The sequence below is a fragment of the Paramisgurnus dabryanus genome, chromosome 11 (genome assembly GCF_030506205.2).
Source record: "Paramisgurnus dabryanus chromosome 11, PD_genome_1.1, whole genome shotgun sequence".
NCBI lineage: Eukaryota > Metazoa > Chordata > Actinopteri > Cypriniformes > Cobitidae > Paramisgurnus > Paramisgurnus dabryanus.
The window spans coordinates 11613402-11638992 of NC_133347.1; the positions used below are offsets into that span (position 1 = coordinate 11613402).

Below are 25591 nucleotides of genomic sequence, written 5' to 3' on the forward strand. Positions count from 1 at the left end.
TGGTTAAACTTGCCTGGGCGGGCCAGGGAGTTATGTGGGCGGGCCAGTGCCGCCCTGGCCCATTACTGGCTACGCCCCTGACCTAGGGTTTAAAGCAGGGTTTAGAACAAAGATAACCCATGGTTTAATGCAGTGTGAAAAATCCTACAGTTAATATTTCCAGATCTGGTTTGAATTTAAAAATTAAAATCAATGATCACAATTAAGTTTGTCCCACCGATGAGGCAAATTTTCACAAGTGACCATTCTCTATTCAACAGTCTACAACTACGTGAAGTGATAAGATATACAAATATAATAAATACAACATATGTGCCGAGATGTCCTTCTTTCATTTGGTATGAGATTTATAACATTGTGATGTATGGTGCTCAGTAAATGTTAGACAGTGTGAAAAGTGTGACAACTTACCCCAATAATAGACTGTAATAGATTAGTGTATACTAAAGCCACCAAAGTGTGTTAAAATTCAGGACTCGCTTTAATAGTAAAGGTGGTCAGGGCTATATGTGAAAGTCAAATTTCATGAACACATACTGTACAGTCAACTGCTGAAACTCATTATTGTAAGATATACACATAAAGGTGGGGAAGAGACTATGAGAAGGTATTTACAACCTACTGAGTGACCTGCTAAACGCTTTAACAAGAGAACAGGAGTTAATGTTTAATTTAAAGCTGGTCAAATGGATGCTCAATTTTCTCATATTTTCACTCATATACACCCACGCAAACACCCACTACAGACTATAAATGTAACAACTTTACTTATACATTTTAAGGATTATAAACAGTTCACCATAAACCATCTCACCTTACAGTAGGATAATAATATTACAGTGTCTAGTATAATTTTGATGAATTTTGCATTGTATACTTTTATTGTGAGCACACAATACCAACTTAACAAAAGACTTATAGTGTGCATTTGTGTTTAGAATAGAATACTAGTTGCTTACATCATACCAAAAAGTATATCGTAGCTACTATTTTTTACTATGCAATTACGTCTAAATCATTAAATGTTTTCCTCTTGAACTCACTAGAGTTTGTTATCTATTTATATTCTGCAGAAGATGAGATGCATTCGCATTTATCAAGAAAAGATTTCGCAGGTGATATTGCGTCTGAATTATTTGTTATATTGGAAATTAAAGGTTGAGTACATTGCACTGTACTTTATTGCATACTGTATATTTTGGCAAATGTAGTTGTAGGTCACAGGTACTCCATGCATTCATAAAATCTGCATTCTGCGCAGTATACATATGGCAAGAATAAAATAAGTAGAATAGTAGTATCTAACACTATCTTGTGGCAATTCGTATGAATTTTAAAAGGTGGCGAAATAGTATACATTTGTAATCGTCTTTGCACGATTAACTTTGTACGAATTTATATAATTCAGCCAACTCGTACAATATGTACAAATTCTCTTGAGTTTAGGCTGTATTATCCTAATCCATATGTAGACCCATTGCTTGCATCCCTAATGAGCAGATCGTTGTCAGCTAAGTGTCTAATGAGTCTAAAGTAGAGGAGAGAAATGACAGGCACTGAAGATGCCTCTTTACAATGCTATCAGGATCATTAAGCTCATCTCATAAGTTAGCCCTTTGATTAGCTAATGAGAAGGCAATAATATTTGCTGACTTGACAGTCAAGCATACTGTGATGTTAGACACCTTAAAACAAATGGTGGTGCAACATGTTTGACTTTGGTTTAGGTTTGGCTCTTCTGTGGTGAAACCCTGGTAATGCTTCCAGGTGTATTCTCACATTAATTGATCTAATTTCACCACTTATTCATTTTTCTGACACTTCACGTTTAGCTTCTGTGCATGCATGTGTGCGCATGTGCCAGGCATAGGGAAGTTAAAGCACATATTACACACTCTCGCAATCTCAAGTAGCCTTGACCTCCTGCCCAGAGTGTGGCTTCCCCACAGCTTAGCTCATACATCTTCAGACGCACATACACATACATGAATGCACGCCACAGTACAGTTACAGAACAAGGTAATTGCCCATAGCCGGGTGGGACTGAGGGCAAGAACAAGGTTTTACAGCGCAGATGAAAATAAAACATAAGGACTTTGTGGTTCACAGTACAGTTGGAAAGACAAATATTATTTTTTTTACGAGGGAAAAAGAAGGCAGAGTCAAGACGAATAAAACACCTAGATGATTGAATAGCTTAAATATTAAATCTCCAGATCCAAGCCTGTAGCATTAAAGCCAATGAAGACCAACCATGTGAGTATGACAATGTGGTCAGATGACGAATAAACCCTCCCCATACTATATTTTTCATGTTTCTCTGGCAGGGACACCCTTTTTGTAAATCTTTGTGTTGGATAGCTTTTAGTGGTTTAATAATTACCTACGAGTGAATATAGCTCACTTTTTGAAGTAAGCTCCAAGACCGGGGTAAGAAATGCGTTTTTGAATGGTGTGGTCTTGAAATACAACACTTTTGGGACTAAATTCATTTATGAAAATTCAACTTAAAGTGAATTCTTTTAAGCCACTAAAACCTTTATGAAATCATTTCTCCAAAACGATTTCGTCAGTCAATCTCCAAAATGTGTTTTTAAAAATAATACAAAAGTGATTACAAAAGTTGCAGAATCAAGATTCAGATCAGGATTTGTGATTATTAACTTTAGTACTTATTTAAAATGCTGGCCTTTGGGGGCTGAATTTGTAATGTAGGCTAATGAAAAATAAATATTATTGCTAAACAAGAAAAGATAGGCTAGCAATACTATAAGACGTATAGGCTAATTGTATACAACATCATAATGACTGAATATCTTAAGTATTACTGTACATCTCACCTGGCAACCTGTAGCATTCAATGGGAGATTACATCATCTGTGTGAGTCTTATGGTACCGAACCACTCCAAATCAGACCCAACTTCAACAGTATCCCGCATGTGTCATGCGATCCCTGGTTTAAAAAAATAATCACAGACATTCTAATGAAAATTCTAATGGAATCTAATGGATTTAATGGTTATAATTGTAATTGTATTGATTTTAATGGAAAATGTAATGGTCTCTAATGTGTTGGGTTCTATTGGTGGGATGTTATTTGTAACAAAAAGAACAACCTTAAATCCTAATTGGATAAGCCCCAAAACACACTAGATAAGGAATTTTGTAATTGTTTTAATGGTAAACAGCTGATGGTTCACAATGGTATTTGTAATAGAAACCATTAGAATTTGTATTGTTTTTTGTCAGTAGGGATAACAGAATCTAACGTGTTTCCCCTCATCTCATTGCTAACCTGACCTTGAGAGCAAATTTCAATCCTCACCTCGACTACTTTCTTCTCATGAGGAATCACGTTATTTAGTCCAACATTCTTGCGGTGTTCTGAGACAGCGACTGTGCGCGTGTTTGGACGGGACAATATACAATTCAAACAGAGAAGATCAAAGACAATGAAGGAAAGATCTCAGAAGTCCGAGCCAGCCCTCATTACCGGTATACACATCCTGCTCGGGAATGTTAACACGGAGGGTGGCTGTGTCAAATTCTCCACACATGCTCTTCGCGATTCAGTTACTTTTTAAAGCGAGATGCCGCTATTAAAAACTTTGGTTACGTTACCTCAGGCGACGGTGAATATGCAAATATGCGGACATACCACAAAAATGACTCGAATTTGCCTTGAATATGCATTTTACCCCTCGGGCTCGTGATTACTTTTGCAAAAAGCGCGGGGACGTCCGTTCGCTTAGGCGCGCGCATTTCTCAACGTTCTCTCAGATTCCGCGCGCGCTTTCTCACGCGCTGCTCGTAATCCAAGCACGCAAGCTATTTCAACCTGACAGGGCGTGAGACTGTGTATGTGAAAACCAAGATTAGTGAATCATTTGATTAAATGCATCAGGCAAAGAAGAGCTTTGTTCGCAAGTGGCAAAACCTCAGCAGTTCGTCTCTTTTATTTCTTTATCTCACCCTCTTTCTTTCTCTCCGCCTCTGTCATCCACATTTTCTTTCTCTACAGCTGCAGGGCTGATGGCGGACTTCCTCCTGGTAGCCATTATGATACATGTGTCTCTGGGTGGTCTGGCCCCGGCTCCACAGCTCTAATAGTTTTCTACTGGTGTAGCCCTAGCTGGGCCCACGGGCGTAGAGAGAGCGGGTGAGAGAGGAAGACAGAGGGCAGTTTGTCTAATAAAACCCTTGTCCAGACCTGTATGTCCCTCATAGCACTTCCTGGACACTGCCCCCTGCCAACCCCAACCACCTCCTGTGCTCCACCTCTAATGGGACACAGCTGGACACCCTTCTCTCTGTTCTCCTCTGTTACTAACTTTGAATCAGTTTTGCTCTACTCATCCTTTCTCCGTTATTCCGTTTTTCTTTTATTTGGCTCGCCGCTGTGTCTGTTTCCCTGTTGTTCTCTTCCTACTTTTTGTTTGTCTGTTTTCCAGTCTCCTCCATGCTTGGGGACAGATGTATTGCTGGACAGGCTGTGGTCTGGTTCTGTGATGTGGTGCGAGTCAGGATGTGAGGGACGTCGGAGAGGACAATGCTCATTTACATACACCTCACGGCCCTAGGGCCCTTCCCTCGATTGTCTGCGTTCATCACGAGCACTCACAAGATCTATCTTTTTCTTCTTCAGACATCCTCCATCATGTGGCCAGTTACAGCTCCAGTGTGGGGAACATATGCTCTACAGATATTCCTCAATGAAAGAGGGTGGAGATGTGAATGACTTTTTACTGTATGGAGAAAACAAACAAAGCAGGGAGTTTTATGCAGCCTGCCTGCCTTTTAAAACCCACACCCCACCATCTGATCCCAGGACAGCTCTCCCAGACAGATCTGGGGTTCAGACAGTGACGTTTGTACTTGCTCCCTCATGCTTTCAGCAGAACATGATGGCTTTACATGTCCAACAGCTTGTTCTGTGTGATGTGCAGCACATGGGTGGGCAGATCAACTGTTTGGAATCACAGATGTCACCATAAGAGTGACGATCAGATGACTCTCAAACAGATCAAACCGTTTTAAATGGGAGGGCTGGGTGGCAATTGAGTGACTTTGTGAAAAAAGTGCACTTTATGTGGCAAAATTGAAAGGAAGGATCTGAAGAATTTGAAGGGAGGGAAATTAGAGAGCATGAAGAGTGTTGATTTAGTCCAAAATAGAAAAAGTTATAGCACAGAGGTGTCGTGATAGGGCTGCGTAACAACTAATTGCAACTAATTGTTTGCAGAAAAAAATATTTGTTTACATCATATATGTGTGTGTATTGTGTATAATAATTATTATTTATAATGCATCTATTTATTTAAGAATTAACATGTGTATATACATTTTTAGATTTATTTATAATGTATATTATATAAAAATATGAATGAATAAATAAATAAATATACATACATACATACATACATATTTTTTCCTTAAATTATACATTCCATGTGTGTATGTGTATGTATGCATATATGTATGCATGATAAATATACACAGTACACACAAAATCTTTTATTCTGCAAACGATTAGTTGTTAGCTCTAACTGAGTTATGAAGTTTCCAAATTTGAGCAGAGTATACAAATATTTATATAAAAATATGCATTTAGAGCAGGTTATTAAGTCACTTGCAGCAAAATATAAATTATATATATATATATATATATATATATATATATATATATATATATATATATATATATATATATATATATATATATATATATATATATATATATATATGCAGTAAAACAGTCTCACTCTTTAAACCCCAATTTCAGAATGTGACACATTTTGTTTCTCATGTTGTACTTTTGGCGGTTTCATGTGAGGAGGATTTAATATAATACAGAAGCCTATATTTATTACATCACAGTTATAGTTTTTAAATGTGTGATTTAATCTGTAAAACATTTATTCATTTTTGTGATTAAATATTTTCTAAAGAAAATCATCAATGTAAATAAAATTCTGTAAAATATAACCTTTATATCTTAAATATTGACTGAGTAAACCACATCAAAAACTAAAATTAATATTTAGGAAGCCATGGCTATTACTACTTAAGCTAGATTTCACAGACAGGATCACATATGATTTTAGTTGTCATGGATTAATCTCAGCTAACCTTTCCTAAGGTCATTAGGAATAATAGTTAATTTAGGTGAGACCAGGATTTTTTCTATTAATTTGATTGAATGTTATTGGTTCATGATATGATATCATTTTGCACTAATTGTTTTTAAGTAACGGTGGATTGAAATTTTGCACAGCTTGAGTAGTCTTAACGTTTTATGTATTTTTTGGGTTTTTATCTGTTTTATCTTTGTTGTAATTCCCTTATCTCCAAAACTAATTTCTCCCTAGGGAGACAAATAAAGATACTTTGATTTTTTTAGTAGTAGTACATAAATACATTATGTACTGTATTTATGTGTAAATTCAAGTCCTGTGCTTTATCTTTCACTGGAAGCATGTTAGTATTGACATGGACAATGCTGATACTGTGGAAAATCCTTCAATGTCAGCGAGGACGTGTTTGCATCAGCCATGGGTTTTCTTGCCACAATGAAAACCATCCCGAATCCGTAAGCATGCCATGGTGGTTACATGGCCCTCCTCTGTTTACTGCCCACAGACGCCCAGCAGACGCCCAGGCTAAACAGGAAAGGATAGACCATCAAGGCAGACGCAGCAGTATGTACATGTGTTTCACAAACACACACAAAAGCCAGTTGTTGAAACAGTATCACATCCAGCATTTGATCCAGATGCTATTTAGTCCTTTAAGAAAAATATTATATGTGTACACATGTGTGTGAGAACGTGTCTTTAGGCATTCCCAGAATGAATGCGTCTTTGTCATTTTGATTGTGGCGAGGTATTTGTGTTAATAATATGGATGTACTGTATGTGGGACGATATGCATGCATGTGTGCGGTGTGGCCCATTTCACGCTTCCTACAACTAATCTCTGACAGTAAGAAGGAAAATCTGCTGCGTGCAGGACATATGAATCATTGTGCATGTGCGTGCGAGTGTGCTTTGAGTGGCAGGGTGGTAGACAGTGTGTTTGTGTATGAAAGGAATAACATGGTGCCCACAAAAGCTCCTCTCGACCAAAGGATGAAAAGCAAGACAGGCTGGATATGATGTCAGATTACCATTAAATTCTAGCTGCGCTTGTGTGTACGTGTGTGCTCATTTGCATGACCTCTGCTATTGACTTTGGTCTCCAAGCCATAAACATTGGTCATGAGTGTTTGTTAGAGACTGGGGGGACCTGAAACTTCAATAGCAGGGCTGTTGATAGGTGATGTGAAGAACGTGGGTCAGAGTGAGAGCTGGAGTTTGTCAGGGCAGTTTTGGCACTGTGGCTCCAGTGACAGGGCAGCAGGGGTCTGGCAGGGCTGGAGGCAGTGTCGTCTGGGTGGAGGAAGCTTTAGAAAGTTTACCTAAGAGGCTCAGTTTACGTTCAGGGTCACCAAAGTTGGACCTAAACACTGTTTCGCTTTAAACCCGCAACTAGTATGATTGTTTATCGTGAGGGTGAGTAAATGATTTATTGTATATGACATCAGAACTGGACAGGTTTAACCAACCAGTGTGGCAGGCTTAACATTTAAATTAACATTCTTAGGAGACACTTTTGTTTCTAGAGTCGATTACAGGAAGCTCTGTTAGATAACTGCAAAATTGCACCTATAAACAAGCTGCAACTGTACTAAAACCTTGATAAACATACTGTAGCTTTTTACAGCCCTTACAACCCTTCAGTCTAGGCTAACTCGTCTAAAGGGCCTGGCGGTATGCCAAACAAATGGCATGATGTAAGCTGTGGTCTGCAAAGGTGCACAAATGCACTTGATGCCCCCTGAACGAAATCGCATTATTAAGACACTACAGGGAATTTTCCTAAATGTTCAAAGTCACACACAGTCACCTTTTGTGTACACTTCACAAGTTTACATACACTCCAATACAACGTGTCGGCTGAGTTCGACACAACCATCATAACCCTAAATATATTTTGATTTTAAAAGTATGTTTTGGATAATGGATTATGTTTCATTTAATCATTTGGAGATGCTATTATCACAGTCTGTACATTCTTATCAGTATTTATGTTTCCTGGGATTGAACTTTTTGACCCTAGGTTTAACGTGACGCAACACTGCATTTCTCACACGGTCTATGACAGGCTTAAGTGTTTAAAATTGTTCTCCGTCAATTCCCAGCAAGATCCAGATCTCTCATGCATGGTCAGTTATCTTCAGAAAACCAATGTTCCTGTCATGGAAGCTATTTCATCTGATCCTCTCCTCCTCCATTTTCTCTTTTTCCTTTCTCATTCCTTCTATACTATCTTCTTCCATATACAACATCTTAGAAAGCCCCCCACAACAAATGAAGCTGTCTTTTCAGGCCTTTTAGGGGGCCAAGCGTCAGTGTATGTCAGACCGACTGTGGTTTCACCTTCCATGGAGGTCCGGGACGTTGTGTGTTGTGGCCCTCACCCCCAGTTAAACCCATTCAGCCGCAGGACCTAATGAACACTCCTGGCCTCATTCACTCTTACAATGGGCTTCTCCAATGCCATTGAGTGTGAGCACAATAGAGAACATCGCTCCAATTAAACCCCAGGGGACAATGCATGTGGAAGGGGGCCAGTGTTTAGATGTTGGGGGTCCCTCTACGGGTGCTGGGTGCTGAGGTGGGAGGTCACGGGGTAACGAACGTCTCCAACCGGGTGCTTCTAAACGGAGGGTGGCTGAAGTGGCGGCGTCTGTGATGTGCTATTAGGATCAGCAAAGAGTAATTACGTGATAGGGAACCCTCCCTGGCCCGGTGGGGCATTCGTTGTGGTCTGATGTCTTTGTGAGTGGAATGAGGTGATGCGTATGACATAATACAGGAAACTGTACAGAGAGAGAACTGTAGTAGTATCGCATTGTAAATTTGATTTTTTTTTATCAAGCAAGACGATATTTGCTGACTATGGTTTTACTACATAGCTCTTCTTAATACATGATTCTAATAGGTTAGTTTAAGTGTTTTGCGGTCAGATATTTTAATGTAATAATGGCTTAATTGTTTAATTGAGCATTTTCACAGGCAATTGATTTCCAATGTAGCGGTGCCAAATTTTCTTTTGTCTTCAATGTCTTTTTTTTTTAACTCTTTCTAATGCATCTCTTTCCTCTCACATAATACTAAACTAAACATAAACTAAATATTTTATTATATATTTTTTATTTTTACTTATTTTTATATTGAATGTTTTCAATGTGAAGTTGGATCAAAAAATGTTCACTTAAAAGTCAACTTGTTCCACTTAAATTGTTTTTCACTTTCACAACTTTTTTAAGTGTTACCAATTGAAGTAATTCTTTTTTTTTTAAAGTTGATCCAAATTGTACTTTCTACAGCGTAGAAGTTTAGTCATCTTCACAAATTAATTCCATTGAATTAAAATGTATTTATATTGCACTTTTTTTTACAACATTGCTCTTATGTTTAGATTCAGTAATTTTACTTTAATTGAAATTCCTTATTTCCACAAATGTCACTTTAGTAATTTCACTGGTATTTAACAAATTTGAATGGTCTTTGCTGCATAACATGCAAAAATCTCCACTTCTAAAAGTCTCCAGTCCCTGTTCTTTCTGAATAAAGGTCAATATCCTATTATATTCTGCAAACCTCCTTTAACCGGGTAAAAAAAAAAAAGTGTATCACCTTGCGAGAACGTGCTCCTTCATTCATCTATTTAACTGATTCTGCCAAACAAACCATTATTTCTGAATGGCCTGAGGCCGGGATTAAGCAGATTTTATTGTCTTCATAAAAATATTGTAATCTGCTATAGCGGTACTATAGGGCATTAATAGGGCATAGTCCGTTAATATGATAGATGGCATGTATTAAATTAAATTAGACATGCCTTTACATCTTAGATGTAAATTGAAGAAATTATTATTATTATTATTAAGGACAGGAGTGTATAAGCACCCTGATGTTCAAGTCTGGGTTAATTTTGTGAGAGTTAATTTTGTCTAACTGTATGTTTTTCTCTTATTTGTGGTTGTATTGTCATTTTGTGCAAAGTATATACAATGCCATGTAATAATTTATTAGCAATCAGATATATTTTTCTCTGCCTGTAGGTCAGTTCAACGAAACCGGAAAATATCAAAGTTTCAGAAGTGCAGGCCACTGCGTCTGTGAGTGTAGACGTTCTGAGTTTTCTTTGTGGTCAAGGTGTGTAATTGAATCGGGCAGACCGCTGGACAGCTTTGTTCCTCTGCTGTCCCTGGCGGGTCCTGGCAGCCGCACAGGAAGGCGCGTGTCAAACACTGAGACAAGGGAGCTCTCTCTGCGCGGGCCACACAGGAGCAGAGGAAATAGAAATGGTGGAATTAATGCTGTAAGAATAAACAAGGAAAAGAAACACAGGAGAAGTGGTTAGTTAAATAACAGTGAGGGGGGGCCGGGCAGCTCTGGGGAAACATTCAAGACATACCCGAATTTTTAAAAGTAAAGTCGCAGCGTTGAAAAAAGGTTACGAAATGCTTGTGCAAAGAATCCTCTGCCATATTGCGGTTGAATAACTCATTATTGACATTTATACACAAAATAGATGGAGGCCTTCAGAGAGGTGACATTTCACTGGGCAGGACAGCGAGGAATACCAACAAACTGCAGCGTGAGATGGCAAAGCACCTGCATTTTAGCATTAGTTCACCCTATTGCTGGATGCTCGGGTGGAGGTTTGGATCTCCTTTCAGAAAGGCCTGAGGTGGCTTTTAATCCAAGGAGGGTCCCAGAGGAAGACTGTAGTTGATCCGGGCACCTGTCAGGGCTGTAGATTGTTGTGTTGTGTTTATGGATCAATCTTCTACTCTGACCCTAAGGGACATACTGGGATGACAAAGTAGAAACAAAGAAACACACAGTATAATCCCAGCTTGTTACACGTCAGCTCCGATTTTTGTGGAAGATGCTGTCCTCTTTTCTATTTTCCGTTGTATAGAAATAAGGTATGAAGTGGATGATAAGAGCTTGTGACTGTGTGTGTCAGCATAGCAATGCGTTTTCCCAGATACAATAGGCATGCTCTCATTGAAGTGGTCAGCTGTAAGATGGATAAACTCATGTCATTTAGCTCAGCAGTGCTAAGAGCTTTCGAGCTCTTCAGGTTGATTCCTCATTTTTCACTCAGAGCAAGCCAAACATTTTTACGTCTTCTCCGTTCACCTCCGTATGGCTCCATTCACAAACAAAACTCTCCACTAGGCCTCATCTGCCCTCAATTTACTCCTGCCACGACCTCTGACCTGTCTGTACAGCATTCCTTTCTTTATTACACAAAACACCATATTGTTTTTCAATGAAAGGAGGCATAAATAGTCTAGATTATTTGCCAGCCTAGTCGAGTGGAACCAAGCCTTGTTATTGTAAATCAAAGGCAGGGAGCTAAGTTTCCGCATGGCAAGTGTGTGTGTATTGTGTTTTGGGGATTGCATTTGTGTTAGTATGTGGGCCGTAACCAAGATTTAAGGAGGCAGTAATGTATTTTTAGGGCATGTTTGCGTCTGCATTTTTGCATGTGTATATTTAAAGATAGGGGGCACTATATACTTCTCTACCTAGTTTAAGACTCCCCATGCACCTTTAAAATTGGGCACAGTGCAGCTTTCATTCTTTAGCACTCTTTCTCTCTTTTTCTCGTGTTTTTTCAGAATCCTTTCTGCCCATGCTTCCTCTGGCTGATGGAGGTGTGGAGAGCACTGGGATGGGAGATAGGTGTGTATGTGTGTGTGTTTGGGGTATATCGTGTTCTCCCCATTCTCTCCCACAACAGATTTATAGGGGCTTGGGCCTTTTCTAAATATTTGGCTTTCCCTCTGTACAGGGAGAGATTGATGGCCTTTGATGTGGGGGGGGGGGTGTAAGGGAAAGTTGGCGAGCCTAGTTTAAGAACAGTGGCTGATGGTGTATTCATTTGTGTGTGTGTTCTCTTTATGAACCGTAACATAAAACATACATTAACATGTTAACCTACCCAGGATTCAAGTTCTTAATCCATCTAGAATCTCAAGTACAATCTAAAAGATTATAAAAGACATTATATAGGATTGTAGGGTTATATAGGGAAATGCACTCTCAAAACTACAATTAGCTTTGTCAAATTTTCTTGTTTCCAGACGCTTGCTGTGCACGGATATCCAACATAAAAATATTTAATTTTAATTTACATGTGTTGGGGGGTGGTTTACGGAAACACGAATGGTGCATAATGACATGTTTATTATGCTATAAACGTGGTTTACGGGGACACAGGAAGTGTAACCATGTTACCCAATGCATTTAACTAAAGCATTAACAAATACAACCTTATTGTAAAGCTAATCACAGGTAATTAGTTACAGGTACATTTGGTGACCATAGTCATTTTTTTTTTCAAATGAAGAGTTTGGTTCCAAAACGCAATAAATCCATTTTGACTAATTTCCGTAAAAATGTGTTTTCAATATGAAAACCACTATTTTCTGTTACAAACTTTCACATAGCATCTTTAGGTTATAATAACATTAAAAATTCAAATCCATAGATTTTTAAAGATTTATTATAAAAACGGATTATTTTTTTACGCAAAATGCAATACATCCATGACAAGTTTTTTTTAAACTGCTATAAATCTATTGAAATCTAAATCTATTGAATCAATATATAAATGTGCATTCATATTTGCCATGTTATATTCATTTAGTTGACAAGTGGTATACACTGATAAAAAACATTAATGGCATTAATCAAAACACTTACTTTGTCATATTAAGAACATTGTCATTGCTGCTGTCATCCTTGGGACGTCGTCGCTGAACTTTTTTTGACAGCGATCAGCTGCAAAAAATTTTGGTCCTGCTCGATTTTTGTTGACTTCGAGTAAAATAATGGAAAGTTTTTCATAAGATCCACTGGGATCAATGTGTTAGCATGACAGAAGCTTGATGCTGTTGTGTGAGAACAAGCAACAGCCGGCATTCTTCCTTCGCCCAAGTGGCTAACATTTCTTCCCCGCCACAGAAAACCACCACATGTTTATCAATGCCATCAAAAGTATAATTTTGTTTTTGCTTGTTTGTTGATAACGGAGTACAAAGTAGATGAGGAAAACTAGGATTCCATGTGTATTCAACACACCAACATTGTGGTTTACAATGCGTGGAATGGTGCGCTGTGATTTGTTGAGCGGATTTATTGCATTCTGCAGAGAAGGAGGACTGGAAAAAAAAGATGACAGAATAACACGGCAGATATCAGATTTTGCATAAAATTAAGAATTTACTTTTTAATATGGACAAGATACTGATTTTGGTGGTAATTATTATTTTTTTAAATGGTGTTTATCACATTTTGGAACAAAACTCTTCAAATATTTATATTTATTTTAATAATTTGGTCATTGTCATGGAACACAAGATAGCAGTATAATGCTTTCTTTAAAAAGTGTCTTATATAGATGGAAATCATTATTTCTTGTTGTCCAAATAAGTGTCAATACTGTCTTGTATTATCAATGAGTGCATATAATCTTATTGATGCAGTTCTCTGTTTTTCAGGAGAAAGTCTGTCAGATGGAAGATGGGTGTCATTATTTGGGTGTTGGCTACATAATATTGAGAGGAAAAATAATATGGATTTTCTCCTGTCTGGGTAGACAGATTTGAATCAGTATTAATGCCGGCTTAATGAGGGTGAAAGTCATGGGAACACTGCTGTCTGAGGAAGCGTGTGCTCTAGAGTCAGCTCCCTATTGTTTGGAATGTTGCCTGAGAAAAATCAAGGGCAAATTTCCAAGACTATTTCCAGGAGCGATAAATATTGCATAATCCAGGGTTATTTTGAGACTTTATTCTCTGTTTTTCTATAGCTTCTTGTATCTGAGATGACAAACAATGTCATGACACACACGAAAAAAGAAAACATTGCCCATTTAGGAGTTCAATTTCTCTCCCACACACTCAATTAGTCTCACTCAGACAAGTTTAAGCAGCGGACGGTGTAGGTAACCGTGTTGTCCAAGCAAATAATTACAGTGGTTATTTAAACATAAACACGATTCTAGCAACACTGATGATAATGTAAACTAACTCTCTCTCTCTCATTCTCTCGGTTTAACTGTAGAGTGATTGCGTAGCCTCTTCCCTTTAGCTATTGTGAGAGGAAACATGCTGTCAGATTACTGCTCTTTACCCTCTCTATTAGTATGTGACAGTGAGGGAGTATTTCCTTAAACATAAGGATCATTTAAATCACTAAGGCTGGGTTTCAATGGAGAGCCCTGACTCATATTAAACTATTAGCCTCCTAGGGGTCAGCGAGAGAGAGAGAGAGAGAGAGAGAGAGAGAGAGAGAGAGAGAGAGAGAAGTTGTGGGAGAGCTGCATTAAAACAACAGCAGCAGGGAGAGAAAGTAACTTGTAGCAATTTGGACTGCTGTTCTTCTGCTGGAATGCACAGCAGAGGTATTTACACATTCATGGCGATTTATGGATGTTGGCTTCCTCAACTCCGTCGTTCTCTCCCTTAACCGCCTAAACCAGAGGAGACAAGGAACTGCAGCAGTAATCTCTCCCCTTTTGCCCTTCCACACCTGTTGTGTCAATACTGCATCGAGAGACTGAATGCATGCATGCATGACAGTGACAATCTGTTAATGTATGAGGGTCTTAATGTGCATTAGGGCAGCTGTAGGGGCGGTCCTCCTGTTATTTAATATGAAAAAGTGAGAGCAGTCGCTTGTGAAGATTTACCTCTTTTCCACCTCCCTTTTTGCTCCACAGTCACCTTGGTGAGTATGGAACCAATTTATTACACAATAATTTAGCCATAAAGTGATATCAAACCAGCCAAATTGAAACTGTAACTCATGGCTTTCACAGCGTATTACCAGCACATCAATAAAAGTCGACTGGGAATCCCACAGTTTGTTGTTCAGGACGGATTAATGGAGAGATTTTACTATTTTGCTTATTCATGATACTGTACTCTGGAAAAATTCTTTGCTGTTTTAAATTTTTTTGTATAATAAAACTATTTATCTTGACTACAGATGAGTTGCTACAACTTATAAAATATAGTTGAAATATGTCAACTTGATTTTATAAGTTATAACAACTCATCTTGGGTCAAGATAAACAATAGTATTTGTTAGGGATGCACCGATACCGATACTGGTATCGGCCTCGATACCACATTTTCTAAAGTACTCGTACTCGTTAAAAGTCCCCCGATACCAGGGATCGATACCACGGTCTGAGAAATGTCTATGTTTGAGTGGTGTGTAAGGGGTTAATGCCTCTTGTGTTGTCCAAAGAGGCAGAGTTTACAACAAACTGGAAAACTAGTCCCTTGTTTTTTTGTTAAATTATATGACTAAAGCTGTTACCTGTAAATTTAAATCATGTTTTTTATTAAGTACTCGGTATCGGCAAGTACTGAAAGGCAAGTACTCGTACTCGTATTCCAAAAAAGTGGTATCGGTGCATCCCTAGTATTTGTATGAAATTGTAAATCAGTTAATAAAAAAACTTAAGGCAGCAAAGATTTTTAACTAGTGTACAAGTGGACAGTGGCGGCTCGTGACTACTCATCCGAGGGGGGCAAATTTAAAATAAGTGTTCGGAGTGTCATGTGTGTTGCTTGTATTTTCAAAATATGTGTTTGTTGTGTTGTGTGAACCATGTGCATCACGTGTTTTGTCAAAATAAGTGCCTGCTGCACACACGTCAAAACGTTCACAAAATACACGCAAGACACTCCCTTAACAGTAAACTCTGATTACGCATGAGATTATGCGAGTATCTGGCAAACATGAGTGTCTCTTTTATCATAAACCCTTTAGACATGTCTGTAGCAGGCACTTATTTTGACAAGACACATGATGCACATAGGTTCACTCGACGCGCAAAACACATATTTTGAAATTACGAACTACACACATGACGGGCTACATACATGTTGTGATGAACTTAGCATCGAGCGCCCTCAAAAAAAGAAGTCACCGGCCGCCACTGCAGGTGGATAAGAGGAAAAGAAATTAAGGACCCACTTGTCTGTTTTGAGGGATGGTAACATCATCATGAACACCAAGTACAAAACTAATCAGAAGTGTAGGAACTTATCACCTAACACATGAATATAAACAAGTGACATGACTATGCACTAAAAAAATGCAGCATGAAGTTAAAACAACTTGGTTTTGCAAGTGGATTCAACCTACTAGTTTTGACCTGTGATAAGTTGACATAACTTGAAATTGTTTAACTTAATTTGTTAAGTTTTGTTAACTTCATCCTGCATTTTTTTACAGTGCACAACAGCAACCTTTACTGAAGTCAGAAGCACAATTTAAGTCCAATGATGTTACAGTTAAGACTACTGCTTATTTTGCCAGCTGCAAACCTTATTCTAGCTCCTGTGCATTTATTTTATGTGGCCGGGTATGATGTTTTAATTTAAAATGAAACTCTCAAAAGACCTCTAGTAAACATAAAGGTATTGCATTATTGTGCTTGATAACTTGAACCGGAGTTATCCCAAGAGAGGTAAATATTGGTAACAAATGTATACATATATGGTACCTAAATGGAACATATAAGGACCTTTTTATAGGGTACTCTCCCATCTTGGGACCATTTTTTGACCATTTTTTCCCTGACAGTGTACACACATACCTGTTAGTCTGTCACCCATGTAAAAACAAAATAAGCCTGTTTCTGTCCACGTACACTTGTTTTACGTGATTAAAATAAAAACCTGCAATTAAACAAAATAATGTGTTTTTATGTACTTTTTGCATTGCGGTTATGTTTGACTGGGGTTAATGAGCAGGAGACCGGGCACTATCAACGTAAACCCCCTCCCTGAACCCAGCGTGTTCTCACCCACCCAAACACAGATCTAATTGGGGGCAATCACTCAGAAAAAAAGGCTCAGGAGCAGCATGACTAGGCTCTGCACACACACTCTCTCTCTCTCTCTCTCTCTCTCTCACTTTCGCTCTCATTCTCGATTTTCTCCCTTCTCTTGTCGGTTAGCCCTCCCATTAAAATGCCATGTCCTTCTTTTCATTTCTCAACTGAGTGATCCAACCAGCTGGCTTTTGTGAAAGAAGCAGCAGAGAGTGAAGATGGAAAGAGAGAGAGGGCACCACTGTTGCTGGCTGGTGCCATTGTCCCTCTTGAAAGTGCAGACCCGACAGGTTTTCAAAAGATGTTCCTGGTCTCTTCCTTCCATAACAAACGCGAAAATGTATTTTTATTTTTTTGATGTTACAAAATTTTCTATTATCCCAAAGTTCAGATACTACTACAAGCAAGTAATTTGTAGGTTTAGTTCTTGGAGAGTGTTAAAATTGTGGCTTTGTGGTGCCCTGTTTAAACATTTCATATTACATGGCATGACTTTGTGACTTTATGTTATAGTTCCTGAGAAAGGAATTGACTAGTTTGCGCAAACAATGGAGGATGGGGATGGACAAATGGGCATGTAGGAAGCCTGTTAGGACAAACTTTTCCGGGACACTGTCACGTTTTTTCTGCGTTTTTACGTGACCGTATCACAAATTTCCGTTTACGTGTCATTGTCACATATTGGTTACTCAACTCTTTTGTCCTTTTTTCTTACCATTGTCGCTTCGGTTTAAGGTTAGATTTGCATAAAATGACATCCTTACCCAAACCCAATTCTAACCCTAGCGCCAGGCGACAATGGTTTAAAAATCAGAAAATATAGTATAAACCAATACTTAAAGTGACATCCTAACGCAAACACCATATCTAACCCTAAAACGAAGCGACAATGGTTTGAAAATAGGACAAAATAGTTGAGTGTGACAATAACGCGTAAACAGAAATACATGATATGGTCACGTAAAAAGGTGGAAAAATGTGACAGTGTCACGGAAAAGAATCACAAATTTGCGTGACTATAGGTACATCATTTCGTGATACAGGGTTGGGATAAAAATACTTTTTTTTAATTACCAAAACTTTATTTGTGGCACTTCACTGTAAAAAAATTTACATTTTTTGTTAAATCAACTCAGATTTACAAGTCATGTCAACAGAGATGAGTTGTCACAACTTATAAAATATAGTTGAGAAAAGACAACTTAATTTTATAAGTTATAACAACTCACCTGTAGTTATAACAACTCATGTCTAGTCAAGATAAATAATAGTAAGTTGAAATGACTTGTAAATCTGAGTTGAATTAACAAAAAATTTAAAGGCGGCAAAGTATTTTTTACAGTGTAGCTAAATATATTTTGTGATTTACACTTTTCTACATAGAAAATATTAAAGTTATATTTTCACAAAATGTGAAGAACATTCTGTGAAAATATAACCTTGATATCTTTAATATTGACTGAGTAAGAAATCAAACTTTGATGCTCCTAATCTTATAATTAGATTATGAGAATTTAGCCTGGATTTTACTGACAGGGTCACATTTATATAAAATAAATAGCAATTTGAATGGAGAAATATACTTTACAGAAATAGATAGTGAGTGATAGGGCTATGCTAACCAGCCAAAACTTGATTTTAAACTGTTTAATAGTAATGGTTGAACCAGATGCTTGAGTTACCTGTCCCTTAAAAAAGAAACAAACTGTTTGAGAAATCTGTTTGGTGCTGCTAATAGTCCAGCTATTACACCCCACACCTTGATTTTATAAATATACTGCGTGTTAGCTGGTACATGTTGTTCCAATGGAAGATGACTATGTTGAAGAGGACCGCTCATGATTGCCACATGGGTTTCGGCACAGAAAGAGACTGTTGATTTGGAAATGGTGCAAAATGAAATATGCACAATGATTGCAAAGCTCTTTAACTGAAGAGCCACAGCCACCCGTCCTTTAAGGCTGCCCCCTTCAACCCTCCTCTTTTACTCTCTGAGAGAGATAGTGTTTGGAGTCAATGTTGAGTTATGGATGGTGCTGTTGGATGAAGAGGATGGTTGGAGGCTAATAGGGTGGAGCAGTATGGCTATTGAGAGAGCCAACCCCACTTAGCTCTTTACTCGCCCTCTCTATTTCACACTCTCTCTCTCTTTTCTATATTTCTATGTACACAATTGCTTCGCCACTATCTGGCTAAAAATGAGCTTGTGATAAATGTAAATCTTTTGCAAGTTTATATCTCCAATCTAAGTTTGATGTGCAAACTGCTTTTTGGCACTATCAAAAATGCTTTTTGTTTGAGCCGCCCAATATTTATTTAACCAATGGCGTGAGTTTGACGTGGGACTGATGTTTGTTCTAAACAATGGAGAAAATGGAGAGAGTTTGGGCAGACAATACAGAAATAACACAGAAATTACATAAAGCATTTTAAAGAACACAATGAAGTGCATTTCATTGTGACACAAATATAGTAGTGTCCATGTTCAACTGGTAGAGCATTGTGTACGCAGCACAAAAGGTCATGGGTTTGATCCCAATTGCTTCGCCACTATCTGGCTAAAAATGAGCTTGTGATAAATGTAAATCTGGTAGAGCATACACACACACGCTGATACAAATGTACAGCTTAAATGCACCATAAGTCGCCTTGGACAAATGCGCAAATGAAAAAATGGACAGAAGCCATGAAAAATTTGTTTTGGTAAATTGTGTGAAATTTTTCAACACCCAGCTGCTGTTCGATATAAACAGCTGACAAAATATTGTAGAGAGGCTATAAATCCAAGTCAAAATGTTCGCTATTGTCATGTTACATTAAACATGAGAGCTGTGCCCACATCACTCGCTCTGTGTGTGTGTGTTTCTGTAAGCGCAATAGTAGTGTCCTCTACAGAATAATCATGTTACACCTCTCCAGTATCAATTAAAACCAGCGGTCCACTCTACACTCATCTTCTGCTTCTGTTTGTCCATATATCTCTCTCTCTCCCTCTCTCGCTCCCACACAGCCAGTGAAAACATTAACATAAGTAAGCTCTCTCCACAGCAGGCCTCTCCATAGCCGTGTGAGGTTGCAGAGACACAGGGGAAAACATCCTGGTCCAGGAGAGCAGCTAATGAGGGAGCGTCGCTGAGCCAGGGCCTGATGGGTAAAGCCACACGGTCTCCGATGGGAGAGGACTAGTGTAATTGTTCAAGCTCTTGTCTCTGTTGATACAGGCTCTTCAGAAAGCATGTGATTTAGCTAAAAGCCATCTCCAGGCCAAGTAATTAGAGACACCATTTAGAACCGGCATTAGCCTGATCCGCTGTTATTGACTCGCACAAAGGACACACATGCGCACACACTCTCTACTACCAATTTAACACCACGCAGCGGGTGTTATTCAACCCATTTGTGGTGAGATTAGTTGCCCAGTGTGACAGAGAGAGTAAGTGAGCTCACAAGTGCGTGTGTGTGTGTGTGTGTGTGTGTGTGTGTGTGTGTGTGTGTGTGTGTGTTCTTCATTGGTATGTGTTTCTTAATATGTTTTCACTCTCTGAGCAGGGTGTGTATTTATACGTTCAAACGTCGAGATTGCTGTACGCGCTCAGGACACTTGACGGATTTAAGTATTTAGTGTGTTTGTGAGAGGTGTTTGTCTGTGCGTTTTGCCGGGTTCACTCTCTAACAGCGGTGGGTCACTGTGGCAATTAAACCCATCCAAAGTGTAATTCAACAGGCAAGAGGACATGCACACATGCTTCATGTAAACACATACTGTATATAGCTCAGTGAGTGAAATCAAACTTTGATGCTCCTAATGTCATATGCTCCTAATGTCATAGTTAGATTATGAAACTTTAGCTTGGATTTCACAGGGCAGGGTCACATGTGTCATATTCGTTACTTGAATTAAAATGGCCAATTTTGTAGTATTTTTAAATATCTTGCATATTTGTACAAGTATGGGACATTTTATATCTGTAAACATACATATTTTATATATCTGTTGTAGATGTGAAGAGCTCAGATGCAAGGGTGAAGTTAAACGCCATTTCTGTCAAAAATGAGATAACGATATTGGCCGAGTGCTCTTGCCACGTATTATACGTTAGTGAAATACTTTTGCTTTAAATCCACTTAATCCCGGCCACAGGCTATACAGAAATACTGATTTGTTGGCAGAATCGGTTAAATGTAATTTCTCAGCAAAGTCCTCTAAGTGCACAGAAGAAGAATTGAATGAATGCGTCAAGAGTTTGTACAGTGAAGAATGACTGGAGATTTTGCGTACTGTACTTGTAAGGGTTTTGCAGTGAAAGTCAAATTTGTGAAATAACAATTCACTAGTTCGCCTGCGCATTCAGGTCTTACTGATTAATGGTAAACAAACTTGGCTTGCTGTCCTCGAAGGAAGCTCTGTAAAGAATGCAGCTGGACAGGGAGGCCTGAAGGCTGCCTTATAGAGACAGAGCGCCGATATGCAAATTTAAAAACCACGCCCACCGGGGGGGAAAACAATCCAACCGTCTCCATTGACTTTGTATTGCGAGAAGCTGCCTCCTTGTCATTTCTGGCTTATAACAAAAAACAGAATAATGCCTAAAAGCTGCTGTGTGACAATATGTACAGCTAACAAGCCAAATAACCCAGAAATAAGTTTTTATAAGCTGTCGAGCCGTAAAACCCAGCTTTTAAGGAGAATAAAGTGGATCGCCGACTACGTTTCCCCCTAGTGGACGCAGTTCTACTAATAGAAGTACTATGAAAAGTTGCCTGTTTCCACTTTTGTTTCTTTAAACGCTCGTTTTATGAGGTCGACAGCTTAAAAAAAAATTATTTCTGGGTTTTTTGGCTTTTTAGCTGTACACCTTGTCACACAGCAGCTTTTATGTATTATTCTGTTTTTAATTTTAATCTGTAAATAAATTTTTATAAGCTGTCGACCCCAAAAACAAGGGTTTAAAGACACAAAAATGGAAACAGGCAACTTTTCATAGTACTCATATTAGTAGAACTGCATCCACTAGGGACTTTTTCTCCTTAAAAGCTGGGTTTTACGGCTCGATAGCTTATAAAAACTTATTTCTGGGATCTTTGGCTTGTTAGCTGTACATACTGTCACACAGCAGTTTTTAGGCATTATTCTGTTTTTTGTTATAAGCCAGAAATGACAAGGAGGCAGCCTCTCGCAATACAAAGTCAATGGAGACGGTTGGATTGTTTTCCCCCCGGTGGGCGTGGTTTTCAGGTTATGACGCGCGGCGCTCTGTCTCTATATATGCCCATGATGATGATGATTGACAGGCCTGAATGTTTAGGCTCCTCCCGAACCTACGTTTAGAACTGCATTAAAATGCCTTATGTGACATTTGTGAAAATGGTATTTCAATTACTGACTAATAATCTTTTCATTGCCATTACATGAAATTATAAGGAGAGGTGTATAGGATGGCAAAATGTTGCAAGCTGGACTTGAACTTTTACCTCAACTGAACACGTCCCAGCATCCTAGCTGCACCAGTCACGTGCACAGACCTCCTCAGGGGCTGGGGCGGACGGACTAAAAAGGGCATTAAAAAAATCAAATACCAATCAAATGTATTAATAATTTAATAAATGTAATAATGTAAAATAAAATTAAAACAAATAAATAATTATGTAATAATAAAATAATTAATAAAGTAATTAATAATTTAATAAAAAGACAGTATTGTTATGAAAATTCCAGACATGACTGGAAGAACATAGATAGACAATATTCCCAGTCGTGTTTATTGTCCTCTTGTTTTATCCATCAAAACATCTTTATTTGCATGTTTTTAGCTTGATATATGCCCCAATAAGGGTGTACATGATAAAAGCTTTTTTCTTTAATCAATTTGTACATTTTCTAAAAAAAAAAAAATCTGCACAAGGGCGCCCTCAGGCTTCACGTATGAATGAAGGCCGCCCATGATCTTTGATCAGTATGAGGTTTTCAACTACATGTTAACATGAATGAACTGCACTTATACAGCATTTATTAGTTAATATTAATTCCAAACATTCATGTAAAGTATTACCATGATGAAATCAAATATACAAATTCCTTACAAATTAGAGTTGTATGTGGTCTTAGATTTAATTTCACTAAATTAATTTCTCCATAACACGAGGATGTACAAGGGCCTTGGAGAACGACATTTTCAGAATGCTGCTGAAATCGAGTTTTACTAATTAGTCAAGCATAACTCGCATGCTGCCACAACCTTTACAGTAGCAGCATGTAGGATAAATGTTTATTTTCATTATTAGCTAGCTTACCTGCTACTCGTGATGCTCGTGTAGTATATAGTTTGAAGAGTCGCGTTAACCTCTGCGTAGTGCTGCAAAGGAAACTTCGCCTAAGTTACCGCTCCGCCTCCTCCAAATGCTTCCGGCAAAAAATATTTATATCAAATTTATATATATTTTTTTAATTATTATTGTTAGTGGCAGTCGTATTTACGCGTATTGTTATTTATTTTAATATTTATAGTAATAATCATTATTATTTACTATTAATGGAGATTACCACACAGACAGACCCCACCCACTTGTGCACGCCACTGCGCGGTCATTGGTGAGTTTGTGATTCACTGAAACTTCTAAATAACCTGATTTGTGAAAGTGTGATGGCTAGCAAAAGAGAAAAGTCGAAATTGAGCTTAGTGTGTCTTCAATGGCTAATAAAATCAACCTCCAAGAATAGCGTTCCCTGGGTGGGCTCTACTAAGATGAAAAAGAGAAATGCGATAGAATTTACTGGAATGGTTTGATAGGCTGAAAAAGGAACAAACAGTATGAACTGAAAAGAAGAGCGTCTGTGGTGAGGTGAAGTTAAAAAGATCAGGGAGCCCCTTGTGGCACCTCTCTGCCTTCTCTTTATGGGTTACCCGATTCCCTGACAGTTTGTTTTAAATTTGACCATGCAGATGTTTCCCTGGGTGACTGACTTTTATAGTTTAGAAAAGATTATATCAGTTTCCCGCAGATTGTGTTACTGTATTTAAAAAAGAACAGACAGTAGAGAACGAGAGAGAGGCCAAGGGGCCTGGGGGAGCAGGGCGAGAGACTCGAAGGAGAATGCTGTAGGTCTTTAAAATCAGGGGGTTTCGGTGGCACAAAAAAAAAGAAAGAAGAAGGGAGAGTCAGGCAAAGTGTGCTGGAAGTGAAGCTGAGTTCAGGGGAGCCAGGTTTGGCTTATAGCATTAGACACAGATTCTTTCTAATTTCAAAGGACAACATAAGCGTCAAATTTGAGGATATTAGTTTTTGATAGGCAGCTGGGGCAAAGAACTTAGAGGGAAAAACACACTGTTCCCATTACAGACCTCAACTTTCACTGTAGCCTGCCAGAAACACACACACACACTGCTTCTGACAGTGATCACTCCCCCCCCTTTCCCCATATCTTTAAATCTCTGTCTTTATCTTTCTCTTTCTGTCTTCCTATCTATATCTCCAAATCTCTCGACTACCACCTCTATTTAATTATCTTGCTATATATCTTTCTTTCAGGACTACATTTGTATGTTATCTTTACACGGTTTGCATACTGTTGTACTTAAGCCGCTTAGCCCGATAGTGGACGATTACACAGTCCATAAGAACGAGCCTCTGGAATTTCATAAACATTTAGAGTGTTCACATTCTATTTCCTAAAAAACGTCTGACGGCACTTTGCAGGAGCATTGGGGCTTTAAAGGACATGGGGTTAAGGAAGTGGGGCAAGTGGGTTAAGCGAAACATAAGTAACCAAAAATATAGGGAGAAAAGTGCAACGAGGGTTGATAGGTGGATAGTAATGGAGAGTTGAAAAAGATTGTTAGCTAAAATGAAGACAAACTTCACCCGTGTCAGAAAGCATTTTGCGCTGTTACTCTGTCAGAGTGAATTTTAAAGGTCATCCATCATGTGGCTGGAAATTAATCAAACTCCATTAACACAGAATCTTACTTTTCTTATGAAAACATGTAAAAAAGGAACATCAGATGAAATATCAAAGAACTGGATAGCACTAAACTGTAGAATGAATTATGACATGCACGTATCAGTTGTTAGAAACACGAATACAAATGGAAAATAAGTGGATCCTTTCCTAATGTGATTTTAGACATTTGGTGAACTTTCCATTCCATGTCGGTTTGTACAATTCTGGCATTCGAAGCATTGCCACACTTTAGATTAAAGTCACTACCAAGACAGACTAAACCAAAGACAGGAAAGCCTCTGGGAGTTTTCCCAAACACCACTAAGGGTGACTAACCCATTCTGCTTATAATCCTACGGTTGGAGGGCCTGTAGATGTAGCATAGAGGACACTGTCTTCAGTACTGTGTGTTCCAACCTATTAACAGCTTTAAACTAAAGATGCTCGAGCCACAATGGCAACAGTGTAATCTGGACCTTCCACTGTCAGTCAACTCAAAGACAACACTTTTCGTCTTTCCACTGGCTTTTAGCATTTAATTTTGGTGTGACTTTGTAAACATTATTCCAAGATATCTCACCCTCAGAATTTTCTTAACAAATTGAGTTGCACTCTGTTGCAGATTTGGTGCTGATACACGCAAATTGAGTTAAAGAAAATTAGATTACCTT

At 38.4% G+C, this 25591-nt stretch overlaps 1 long non-coding RNA gene across 1 annotated transcript in view; it reads right to left on the reverse strand.

The window, feature by feature from the left end:
* The window catches only part of LOC135729254 (uncharacterized), a 43662-nt gene extending 21132 nt beyond the window's left edge, over nt 1-22530 (reverse strand). Inside the window, exons 1-2 of the long non-coding RNA XR_010525640.2 lie at nt 22454-22530; nt 2841-2954 (exon numbers count right to left, since the gene is read on the reverse strand). This is a non-coding gene — a long non-coding RNA (uncharacterized lncRNA). The remainder of the gene's footprint in view (nt 1-2840; nt 2955-22453) is intronic.
* Nucleotides 22531-25591: the final 3061 nt, after the last annotated feature.